This window comes from Schistocerca cancellata, chromosome 1, assembly GCF_023864275.1.
Source record: "Schistocerca cancellata isolate TAMUIC-IGC-003103 chromosome 1, iqSchCanc2.1, whole genome shotgun sequence".
Classification (NCBI taxonomy): domain Eukaryota; kingdom Metazoa; phylum Arthropoda; class Insecta; order Orthoptera; family Acrididae; genus Schistocerca; species Schistocerca cancellata.
The window spans coordinates 718,972,994-718,982,504 of NC_064626.1; the positions used below are offsets into that span (position 1 = coordinate 718,972,994).

Below are 9,511 nucleotides of genomic sequence, written 5' to 3' on the forward strand. Positions count from 1 at the left end.
AACGAAAATTTTAGTCTGGAACAGTTTAAATAAATTTTCATGTAATCTGTGTGACATTTCTTATGATTTTAACAACTTAATGATAGAAATTTCTAATTTTTTCAAGAAACATTTGTCTTTAAAATATTGTTTGCACTAATATTCTCTGTTTTATAATGAGATTAATAGGTTGGAAAGCTTTGAGAAACATTATGATAACGTGTTGTGACTGACAAAAATTACCTACGTTAGAATAAATGAGTAAGAAAGATATTATTCTTACGATGGTTAAAACGTATCATGTACCACTTTAGAAAAAAATTTATCAAGTATTCCGAAACTAAAACAGTACTAAAGGCGTGGAAAGTAAAAGTGGTACAGATAAATTCATACGAGAAGTTAGCCTACTTCTCGGTATGTTTCAGTAGGGAGAGAAATCGAAGGTTCCTTTTGGAAGGAAGCATACCGACATTCATCTTTAGGAAGACCAGGGAAAACCAACATCTGGATGGACTGACGGGGTTTTAGACGACCGTTCTCCCGGGTGCGAGTGCAGTGGTGTTAGTAAGGTGGCTGGTGGAGTACAAACATCTGATGTTTCTTTTTGAGAATTTTCTTTTATATTCTTTTTAAAACGGAAGCATGGAATTTCCAGCATCGTCTGCACATACGCTGGTGGTTGCACGATATTCGACACGCTCCAAATTATTGATTTCCTGAGGGTAACCGTCACCAGCTGAGTTCAGAGATTTTCCTGGTCGAGTGCCATCATCATTGACGACCACACTGGAACCAGGGCAATAATTCGCAACAGTGAGTATCAAGTCTGCAGGCTTGATTCAAAAGTGCATTCGTTTCTGTAAATTTTTACTCTACTTTCGTGCAGCATTTAAAGTTGTATCGTCCCTCTTTTGAGATAGCGAGCAAAAAGAACAAAAGACGAAGAAAAAGGTAAACTATGGATTCTTGTGTCACTTTTCATTCAGATAAGAATTTGAGAAACAAAACGATATATCTGTAATATGATCAAATACGGTTACGCGAGACGTTGTCACGAATACAGTGCTGTCAGTGGCTCAACGTTGGGACACTTCGTTTACATAAACAAAGAAAATTTCATTTGATTATCTGATGCCTCACATCCACGGACAACCAGTGGAACACCTACGACGTTATGTGATAAGTGTGCGTCACCGGACTACTACCGCGATCTCGTACTCAAGGAAAGCTCAAGCGATGAGTGGCTTTATTTCTGTGAAAAAAATGTTGTCGTGTGCAGAACGAAACTTCAGTGAATCTTTTTGACTTTGTCTAATGGTATCTCACATATAAATTACTGTTGAACTCTGTGACTTAGTTATCGGGCTTCTGAAGCACTCAGAGAGGTACCGCGCTGAATACCGGGCGCAAAAGAAATTGCCTCGGCCTTGGAATGGAACTGTGTTCACTCAGACTAGTGACTACTATTGAGGAGCTGCTAGTAAAACAGTGTCTAAATGAAATGATCTGACTATAAGCAAGACAAGAACGCTATGTTTTACAGTCTGTAGCAGCCGTGTGTTTCTCATTACTGGCGATGATTTCGCCCCATCACTGGATTCGTGGTGATACAGTGGTCGAAGATAACGGACTGTGAAACTGAGTGAGAGTGAGACTGAAGGAGATGAGGACCGGGAGAGAGAGATGGGGGGGGGGGGAGGGAAGAAGAGGGAGAGGGGGAGGCAGAGAGAGAGAGAGAGAGAGAGAGAGAGAGAGAGGAGAGAACTCTGTAGTCAACCATCGTAGACCAGGAGTTCATTGTACCAAAATGCTCAGAAGATATACCTACACAAACACCTAAATTTTGTCTCGCCAGTAATAGACAAAGAATTATAGAGCCGAAATCTCACTGTTCATAAAAAACCGTATTACGTAAACTAGGGCATAAATGACGCTGATATCACACAACACCACCACCACCACCACCACCACCACCACCACCATCATCATCTCCAACATTAGTTCTTCGTAATTCTCGTGCTTTCAACTCGGTCACCTTTTCATTCTACATGTCCGGTTTAGTTTTATACACATAGTTTGTTACTTCATAAAATACCTTGCAAAACAAGAGGACGAAAAATATTCTAGGGGATACGGCTCGTTCTGTATTGACGTTTGCTGGAGATGGAGACGACTCATTTGGGGATCTACCCACGCACGAGAACTCTGAAAAATATAAAAAATATAGTATTTCCTTTAGTGGGAAAAGGAATTCTGGAGGCGCCGGGTATCGATCCCGGTACCTCTCACATGCTAAGCGAGCGCTCTACCATCTGAGCTACGCCCCCAGCTCTGGACAGAACTGTCCTGCTAGCAGACACTTCGTACCGAACTTTCTCTGCTCCGTTTGGGAGACGGCCAGTCGATGGGTGTGGCCTTCGCAGTGGGCAGCGTTGCTTCGGATGCCAGAAGGCGGACTCCAGTACTGTGTCTCAACTGGTGGAAAGTGTCTCTGTGGTATCTGGGGGCGTAGCTCAGATGGTAGAGCGCTCGCTTAGCATGTGAGAGGTACCGGGATCGATACCCGGCGCCTCCAGAAAAGTTTTTACCAAGCGTTTCTCATTATTTACTAACCCTTTAATGGAAAGGTCTGATGTACCAGTAAGAAAAGGAGTTAGTGCGATTACTGTGTCTTCACCTTAGGAACGAACCTCCTGTTTAGAACACAACTGAGTTTAGAATGAAAACAAACCGAAAGCGAAAGTAGGGGGGAGGATGGTTCAAATGGCTCTGAGCACTATGGGACTTAACAACTGAGGTCATCAGTCCCCTAGACTTAGAACTACCTAAACCTAACTAACCTAAGGACATCACACACATCCAAGCCCGAGGCAGGATTCGAACCTGCGACCGTACCAGCAGCGCGGTTCCGGACTGAAGCGCCTAGAACCTCTCGGCCTCAGCGACCAGCTAGGGGGAGGAGTCGGAAGCTATGTGTGCATGAGAGACAATATAAGTGAAGCTGTTTCCTAGTTAGGGAGGAAAACTATACGAGCTTTCTGGATTTAGTAAAATTTAACAATGGCTTATTTCAATATGACTTTCTAATAAACCTCGGCACGTGATACAAACCAGTCACATCTCATCAAAACAGACAGCGCTGTTGATGTTGCTGAATGTTAGTGTAACATCCACTGATCCGTTGACAACCATCAGAAACTTTTGGTCCGTCTCGAGGTAACCTGTTTGACAGGCCTCGCTTACTTATACTCTCAAGGATTACGAATCTGATCTCTGATATAGAATTTTGCCCTCGAACATTGTATTAACACTAGTTCTTGCGAAATATGATGCTGAAGTTCTTGTAAGGTGGACTGCAAGTATAACTGGGCGAAATGTTGCAAGAGTTTAAGAAACTGCATCCATATTTGGAACCAGCGGAGGTACAGATCGCCGCCCAGATGTCCAGGGTAGTCATGAAGTCTCGATTCATTTCTACGAAATAATGAATATAATTACATAATACGCACGTTTCCGGTGTCAGTCCTTGTACACACTTTCATTGCACTTACATATAGCCCCCGTCCATGTCGAAGCATTCCTACCACCGTTGAAGAGCAGACTTGAATACGTTCGAATGCCTATGTTGTGAAGTAGCCGACGCTGCATCCCAGACTTGAGCTCTTATCCTGGACATCTCTTACCTTTATGGATTACCAGCACGCATAGTTAATAACAGGACACCAATTTGTATTAATCTGTGTGTTGTAGGAAACAAGGTGTCAAATCAGATGAACGCGATGGTCATAGTCTTGCTGAAGCTCTGCCTGTCCATCTGTTAGTGAACGTTCGATTTAGGGTATTCTCGTACTGTTAAAGCAAAATAATGGGGTGCTCAATCCCTTTGGAACACAACAGTGTCAGCATTGCCTTCTTGCTGGAACTGTGGTTCCAGGAATTGCTCCAACATATCAACGTAGATGTTTCCCGTAATTTTCTCTTATGCAAAAATGATGGGTCAATAAACTGCAGTCTTTGTGAATCCAAGCCACACATTCACCTTTGGTGTGTCTCTTTGCCACTTAGTGGCTGCATCAGGTGGCTTCTTACCCCATAAGCGCAGCTGTGTTTGTTAACGTACCTAAAGATGTGGAATCACTAACCAAAATGTGTTACTTGAAGGCCGGCCGGTGTGGCCGTACGGTTCTAGGCGCTTCAGATTGGAACCGCGTGACCGCTACGGTCGCAGGTTCAAATTCTGCCTCGGGCATGGATGTGTGTGATGTCCTTAGGTTAGTTAGGTTTAAGTAGTTCTAGTTCTAGGGGACTGATGACCTCAGATGTTAAGTTCCATTGTGCTCAGAGCCATTTGAACCATTTTTTTGTTACTTGAAGTGTTCGATGTATGGAACTCCTCTCAAATTGCAACACGCAGCTTACAAATTGCTTAATCCTCTTGGTCTAATTTATGAAACATCCAAATGTGGTACGCTTTATTTCTTTAGCGCTAGATGTAGAACTTTGCAAATAGTTAATTTTTAAGCATCTAACCCGTTTCTTCGTCGTCTAACTTACGCATTCGAATTTCTTTCGGTTCCTTCTATGATTCACTAAACATACTCTAGTGGTACAGAAAGTTCTGCGATGCGTGATTCATCGGCAGCGTTCCTAGTTCTTGGGAACCTATTGTCAAATAAATAATGTTTGGTCATGTTGGTGCTGGCTTGTGTGATTTCCAGGTGAACTGTTGCAGTTACAGATAAGATAAACCGCGCAATCGCGCTGTAACAACAGCCACGCGTCCTTCTGTGCTAAGCAGACTTCTTGATTATCGCGAAAAAAGACAACAGGCCCACATCAGCATAGATTTTTATGATGCTTATTGGACATACATGCAGCCATTATTTCTTAGAAATGGTCCAAGACGTTATGACTACTCTACGTTATTTAATCTACATTTACATGGATGTGTGCACTTAAATCACATTTAAGTGCCTGGCAGAGGGTTCATCGAACCACCTTCACAATTCTCTATTATTCAAATCTCGTATTGCGCGCGGAAGGAACGAACACACACATCTTTCCGTACGAGCTCTGATTTCCCTAATTTTATCGTGGTGATCGTTTCTCCCTATGTAGGTCGGTGTCAACAAAATATTTTCGCATTCGGAGGAGAAAGGTGGTGATTGGAATTTCGTGCGAATATTCCGTCGCAACGAAAAACGCCTTTCTTTTAATGATTTCCAGCCCAAATCCTGTATCATTTCTGTGGCACTCTCTCCCATATTTCGCGATAATACAAACCGTGCTGCCCTTCTTTGAACTTTTTCGATGTACTTCGTTAGTCCTATCTGGTAAGGATCCCACACCGCGCAGCAGTATTCTAAAAGGGGACGGACAAGTGTAGTGTAGGTAGTCTCCTTAGTAGGTCTGTTACATTTTCTAAGTGTCCTGCCAATAAAACGCAGTCTTTGGTTAGCCTTCCCAACAACATTTTCTATGTGTTCCATCCAATTTAAGTTGTCCGTAATTGTAATACCTAGGAATTTAGTTGAATTTACGGTTTTTAGATTAGACTGATTTATCGTGTAACGAAGTTTAACGAATTCCTTTTAGCAGTCATGTGGATGACCTCACACTTCAGTTCAGGTTTGAGGCGAACGCCGGGACGTTCCCGTCTACTACCACATATCAGCCAATTTACCCTCACCGTGTCCGACGAATCTGGACTCCTTCCCTCATGACGGCCTCCTTCAAGGAGCTCTGAACCATCTCTGCTGTACCAAGTATAGGACGAACGCGAACTTCACTGACAAAATTTAGGTGTTTGTGTAGGTATATCTTCTGAGCATTTTGGTACAATGAACTCCTGGTCTACGATGGTTGACTACAGAGTTCTTGCATTTCATTTGATTTATTACCGTCATTTATTTTTTCATCTGCATTGCTGTGAAAAATGTGCAGATGTGGACGGCATGCGCTGTGTGTCTTCTTTGCAATATTTGTCACGTTCGCGCACGGTAATTACTGTTGACTGGAATCGCCCGTTTTACCATGTTTGTTTTTCAGGCAGTGTCATTTTTACGTGAACAGTCGCCGCACTCTGCCTTGATCATGGTGGTCGACATTTTGGGCAGCACTAGTAAGGGAACAATTCTTCGTTTGTTGCCAATTGAACTGCACTCTGACAGAATAGAATGAACATACTTAGATAAAACTAAACGTGTTTCGTCCAAGCGTTGTTACATTACACTATGTTTTGTGTTGTATATTTTAGTGAGGCTCCTCACTGTTGTTAAGGTGTTTACACAGAAACCAAGGTTAATTGCGGCAGCAAATCGAATAAATCGTAATTAAATAACTACTCTGTAACGAATCACAGGACATCACGAATCTCTTATAATGAAATCAAGACAACCTACAAAATTTTGTAGGTGCGATTAGGATTCATCCCGTATAACAAATTAGCAACAGAACAGTAAGAGTTTTACTGCTTTCTGAGTAATTCGCTGTATAGCTGCAGACGATGGTAGCTGCGTTCCCAAAAACTGCGGTTAAACAAAGTAGTATAACGTGAGTCCTGTTCGCATTCGTAGCCGTGGAGGCTATGTCCCCTCTATCGTCGCGGAGATGCCGCTCCCAGCACCATGAACGAAAGAAATTCATACAAACAAAATGTGGACGGCAAAAGTACGAAGGTCCGTCGCCTAAAGTTTCTGGCAATCACACTGCCCTAGTTGAAATTCTGTCTAGTACGCAGTGTCTGAGTGAGTGGAATGAGGTCACGAGACGCTGTTACAGCGATTTGTCTTTCGCGTGAGAACATGGAGCTCTGCGATGCCTGGTTATTCCAGAGGAGGGCGCTGTGTGCCAGTACTAAGTTATATCCTCTTTATTTCCATACCGATTTTCAGAAACATAGCAACAGGCAGCAAAATATACAGACGAAGCATAGTTAATAGCGAAAACTGATACTAGTGAAAATACTCGACAATAGAACTAAGAACGTTTCACTGAACATCGGTCTGGAGATGAGTTGTTATCAACATAATTGCGAGCGGGTGATTACAAATCCCCACAGACTTCAGTATGAAATACTGTCGTATTTAGTACAAACGTAGTTTACACTTAAACTTTTCGATTAAGTTCTCATCTAATCGAGCTCAAATTTCAGCCATGACCTAACAGAAATACAATGCAACTTCAGTACGATTTACCATTTACTGCACATTCTGACGTGTAATACGAGTAGAAGATGTTTCACTTGTCGTCCTCGAGTTTGGGTGCAATAGTGAAATCCTCTCAGCAGTGAGTTACAAAGTCTTTCAAATATCGCTGGATAACCTCGTAACGCTTGTCAATACTGTACAGTTCGCTGATCCAGTTCGTCTACCGTATCAGTGGCACTGGTTTTACACTTCACTTTTGAGGTAACCCGCAGATACATATAACCAGAGGTTTGCGGTCTGGTGAAAGGTGCAGGCCCTGCTCGAACAATCCGTCTTGGTCCATATTCGTTCTTAGATATCGTGCTCCATCATGTGTGTGACACATTCCTCAATGGTTGCAAGGGAACATCGTGAAGCAATCCTGGGAGTATAAGCTGAAGGTATCCATCAGGTTTTCTTGGAAGACTGTATAGTACTTATCAGTGTACGTGTTTACGTCAAAGTGAAATTAGTAAGCATTAAAGATTTCTTATGGCATCTGACTGCAAGAGAAATTGCAGTGCCTATATGCATAGCTTCAAAGTTTATGCACAGCGACTTTAACTTTCATTACCTCATTTCTTACTGTAAATTAATGTCTTAATGTTTCATTAATTTGTCTCTCTAAACTGATTTAGTAATGATCGCGCCGTTCTGTGCAGTCATAGGTCTTGTTACTGCAGATTCGCCTGCCTCCAGTTGCAAAGTCGCCGGTAGCAGGATCAAATGGCTCTGAGCACTATGGGACTTCACTTCTGAGGTCATCAGTCCCCTACAACTTAGAACTACTTAAACCTAACTAACCTAAGGACATCACACACATCCATGCCCGAGGCAGGATTCGAACCTGCGACCGTAGTGGTCGCGCGGTTCCAGACTGTAGCGCCTAGAACCGCTCGGCCACTCCGGCCAGCCCGGTAGCAGGAACCTGTGCGATGTTTCCCTGGACCGCTTGCGTAAGTGGTTAGAGATGGATGCAAATCGCTGCGCCTCCTGCTCCATACTTAATAAATCATCTGAAAATTATTTTCTACAAAATAAAACTCCAGGAAATCACTCTACAGGGAATAATGTTAGTCATTCCAGGGGAAATTTCAGGGTAGAATTCAGACAATTTGTTCCGGTAAAAACGCAAATGTTCATAACATGAATGAAGATTCGCACTATTATATGTATTTGGTAGGCAGGGCACGCGCTTATTCAAAACTTCGTAAATCAGGCACTATACCCTCACACATAATTAAACACTTCTAAACAGTCTGTTGCATGCGAAATTCAAGGCGATAGTGACGGATTCAGATAAACGCCGTTCGTTTAGTTACTGTGTACTATATACGCCTTTCCCTTCACTGACGAATAAAATAATTTGTAACTTATCAAGCTAATCTTTCCTTGTGAGACCTGAGTTTCTCCTGGCGTATACAACTTTAAAATAACTTCCGGGAATTCAGCCAGGTAACACTTTCAGCGACCGCCGATATTTCGGCGGAAGAACACCCCGCCATTTTCAAGGCAAACTGCAACGGACAGGCGGCGTACACACAAATTTAAAACCTCTGTTCTCGGACTGAAGCAGGAAAGATAAAACACACTCTGAACACTAGTGCCACCAAAGATGACCAAAGTCAGAGCTATCGACAGTGAGACTATGAATTCGCAGGTGAGGTAGCATTGAATCTGTCCCTCTGTTTTTTGACAAGGGAGAGAGCCGGATTCCAAACAGTGTTTAAACAGAAACCTCCATCCTTGTTAACGATGTTGCTCGCTAATTAAATCTCAACTGCCTCTCTAATAACAATAACACTATCCCAATAGCTGGACGTGCATGACAATATCTCGGTGTTATTATATAACATGGGGTGACCAGTATCCAAGCAATGTTCGGCAATAGCATATCTACTTGGCTGCTGCAATCGTGTGTGCCGTTTATGCTGATAGTTTCACCAATATTTGCCATGCCCCAGCTACAAGGAATACGATATACACCAGCCTTACGCAGTCCAAGATCATCCTTAACGGAACTCAAAAGTGCTCTAATTTTAGATGGAGGTCGGAAAACAATTTCACATCGTATTTCCGTAAAATACGACCGATCTTGTTGGACGTGTTTCCTACGTAAGGCAAAAAGCAGTAGACTTAGGTGTTGTCTCAGAATTATCATCAATCACCCGATGTACAGTTGGTCGATAGCGCAACGGACGTTCAATCTGTCTATCACAATAACCATTTTGACGAAATGTAACTTCAAGATGGGACCGCTCAGCTGGCAAAGCCTCAGTGTTAGAAACGACATGTGCCCTGTGTACCAAGGTACGAAGTACCCTTTCACGCTGAGCCGGATGGTG

General features: G+C 42.8%; 2 non-coding genes across 2 annotated transcripts; one reads left to right on the top strand and one right to left on the bottom strand.

Annotated features, from left to right (window-relative positions):
- Window positions 1-2,233: 2,233 nt before the first annotated feature.
- Window positions 2,234-2,306, bottom strand: Trnaa-agc (transfer RNA alanine (anticodon AGC)). Its single transcript has one exon. It is a non-coding gene; the product is annotated as a tRNA-Ala (tRNA).
- Window positions 2,307-2,481: 175 nt separating this feature from the next.
- On the top strand, window positions 2,482-2,554 carry Trnaa-agc (transfer RNA alanine (anticodon AGC)). The gene has a single exon. It is a non-coding gene; the product is annotated as a tRNA-Ala (tRNA).
- The last annotated feature ends 6,957 nt before the right edge of the window (window positions 2,555-9,511 follow it).